General features: G+C 40.1%; 1 pseudogene; it reads right to left on the bottom strand.

Annotated features, from left to right (window-relative positions):
• Positions 1–1,559: 1,559 nt before the first annotated feature.
• Positions 1,560–3,475, bottom strand: part of LOC104993075 — a 19,741-nt pseudogene continuing 17,825 nt past the window's right edge.

Below are 3,475 nucleotides of genomic sequence, written 5' to 3'. Positions count from 1 at the left end.
TTCTCATTACACTGCAAATTTATACAAAGTGTGCATTCTTATTTCATTTGATCTTGTAGTGTAAAGTCTTCCTACCAGATTAGGAGGACAGAGAGGTCTTTATATTCAGCTTTGATGTTGTCTATAGGTGTAAGCCTACTGATGTAATACTCCTCTAAATGTTAGTCACTCAGCTGGGTCTGACTCTTTGCGACCCCATGGACTGTAGCCCACCAGGCTCCTCTGTTTATAGAATTCTCCAGGCAAGAATACTGGTGTGGTTTGCCATTTCCTTCTCCAGTGGATATTCCCCATCTAGGATTGAACCCAAGTGTCCTACATTGCAGGCAAATTTTTTTAACGTCTGAGCCATTACTATTCTAGATAGTAATATATTCATTTCTTCACAAAAAAATGTTTTAAATGCTCCACAAAATTTGTACTTTGTCTTTCAGTTTTCCAATTTATCACCTTCCTTGCCAGCTGTGCTCTTCTCCATAATCTTGTTACCTTTGGTGAAATCAACATTTACTCCCATCTTTTGGGAGTCACCTTTAATTCCTCTCCCTCTTCACTTTGGCTTCTATTGACTGAATTGATCAGCAGCATGATTATCTTTTTATCTCCCTTGGTATACTATATGTTCTTTAGGGAACCAGCTTAGTCTTGTTCATCTTTGAATTCCTAATATATGGCAAACTTTCTTGCACAATAAGTAGATCACTTATGAGTATGAAGCCATAAATGTTTATTTGTTTTTAAGGCAGTTGCACTTATATGCTACTTTCCAAACTACAAATTCCAGCACACACTGTGAAGTAATCAAATCTTGCTTTAGATCATACCCTCCCCAGGTCTCTCCTGATATCCTTTGGTTCTGCTCTTAAAACAGGAGGGCACAATGTTTAAAAGAATGGCATGGCCATAGGACACAGCAAAGACTTGGTTAGAACCAACTAGCTCCAAATGGTGGAGTATTCAGCTTCCAGTAGACCCCAAGCCTCATTATATGCTCATCGTCATACATTAACATGCTAAATGATATACCCACCAGTGCCATGACAGTTCTAAGTCTAACCGTAAAAGGCCAGAAAGTGACTGGAGGTCATATTCCTGGAAATACCCACCCCTTCCCCCAAAATAATTGAAATAATCCTCCCACTAATTAGCCTATGATTTTACTCAGCCCCTAAAACCTAACCACACCATCTTTCAAAGCTCTCACCTTCTGAGATGGTATACATTCTGTCTGCGAGGTGTGTTTCTCTCTCAATAAATCCACTTCTTACCTATATTTTTGTTTCCCAATTCTTTCCAATGAAGCAAGAACCTCAAATTCACCAGTAATACCCTGGGCTAAGCAACAGTTTCTTAACTGGTTCTTCTCACACCAATTTCTTAACTGATTTTGTCCACATTCAAATTGTCCTTGTGTTGATATCTGTATTTATGGGTGTATATTATCCAGGTGTCCTTTAAATAATTTACAACTCGGGTTTTTCCTCAGTTCTGCACACTCATTACTTCCCTAGTTGTTGGTCCTCAGATCAGGTCTGAAGGAAAAACAATACTCCTTGTATTTACTTAGCCAAGCAATCACCAACATGAGAGTTATATGTCCTAAAGTCCTGGCCTTTAGGAAATCCATATGATCACCTTTTTCAAAAGACATCTCCTACTCCAGAACAAAGGATGATGAAACACTTACCTCCACACAGTCAGATCCTAAATTATGTATCCAAATACTCTCCTCCCCCAACATCCATGCTACTTCCACCCTGTCCAAGTCCGTGGAATATTGTCTGTTCAAGGCAAACAACTCTCCAGCCATTGTAAGTGACGTTATTGGTGTAGATGATTTTGTTAGTCTTCTGGTCTTCCTAGCTCAGAAAGAGGAATGGGATCCCATTTGAAGTGCATCCACTAGCTGAATCCTTCCTGTCCTATAGGAGACAGTGAACTCTACGTAAGCATGTCCACACTGATTACATCACTTGTGGGGCAAGCCATGCTCTGCTGATCCTCCTGGATGATCACCAGCAAGGGTTGCAGCCACATTACATTCAACTCACAATGACTGTCCAGAAACACCGGAACTCCTGGACCACCGACTGCTCCAATCATTCTTTCTCCAACCAACCCTTAACACTTACATTTCTTTTTACTTTAATTTCCAGAGAGGTATTTTTGGACACACTCATCTAGCTCTCCCTTCAAATCATCGAAGCCAGTATCATTATCCACAGAGATGATGTCATGCAGAAGACGTGCTGGTGTGCTGTGACTCTGTTCCTCATCTTGAACAGGGCCAACAGAGCTTCATCACAGAACCAACTGGCAACACTGGTGGCTCAGTGTCGCTTTGATTAGACAACCCAAGACTGAGAGTTAAGACTTTTCTTTACATGTGACACTCCTGTGTTGGAAAAATCTTGATGGTAGCCTAAGTAGTGACTGACCTGAATAGAAAGGCATGTTTTTGATAGCCTAAGTATCATAATTCCTGATGACTCTCATTAAAAATAATATCTAATCCAGAAGGGAATTTCACATTTCCTTCTTCTGGATCTATAATATGATTAACTATTACATGGAAATTTTGTTTGCATTGAACTATGATTCTAATATATTGAGATATTGTGGAATGTGAAGTCAAGTGGGCATTAGAAAGCATCACTACAAACAAAGCTAGTGGAGGTGATGGAATTCCAGTTGAGCTATTTCAAATCCTTAAAGATGCTGCTGTGAAAGTGCTGCACTCAATATGCCAGCAAATTTGGAAAACTCAGCAGTGGCCACAAGACTGGAAAAGGTCACTTTTCATTCCAATCCCAAAGAGAGGCAATGCCAAAGAATGCTCAAACTACTGCACAATTGCACTCATCTCACACGCTAGTAAATTAATGCTCAAAATTCTCCAAGCCAGGCTTTAGCAATATGTGAACCATGAACTTCCAGATGTTCAAGCTGGTTTTAGAAAAGGCAGAGGAACCAGAGATCAAATTGCCAACATTTGCTGGATCATCGAAAAAGCAAGAGAGTTCCAGAAAAAACATCTATTTCTGCTTTATTGACTATGCCAAAGCCTTTGACTGTGTGGATCACAATAAACTGTGGAAAATTCTGAAAGAGATGGGAATACCAGACCACCTGACCTGCCTCTTGAGAAATCTGTATGCAGGTCAGGAAGCAACACTTAGAACTGGACATGGAACAACAGACTGGTTCCAAATAGGAAAAGGAGTATGTCAAGGCTGTATATTGTCACCCTGCTTATTTAACTTCTATGCAGAATACATCATGAGAAACGCTGGACTGGAAGAAGCACAAGCTGGAATCAAGATTGCCAGGAGAAATATCAATAACCTCAGATATGCAGATGACACCACCCTTATGGCAGAAAGTGAAGAGGAACTAAAAAGTCTCTTGATGAAGGTGAAAGAGGAGAGTGAAAAAGTTGGCTTAAAGCTCAACATTCAGAAAATGAAGATCATGG

Source organism: Bison bison, unplaced genomic scaffold, assembly GCF_000754665.1.
Source record: "Bison bison bison isolate TAMUID 2011002044 unplaced genomic scaffold, Bison_UMD1.0 scf7180017864232, whole genome shotgun sequence".
NCBI lineage: Eukaryota > Metazoa > Chordata > Mammalia > Artiodactyla > Bovidae > Bison > Bison bison.
Note: the sequence above shows the minus strand (reverse complement) of the source record. Positions and strands in the feature narration are given on the sequence as shown.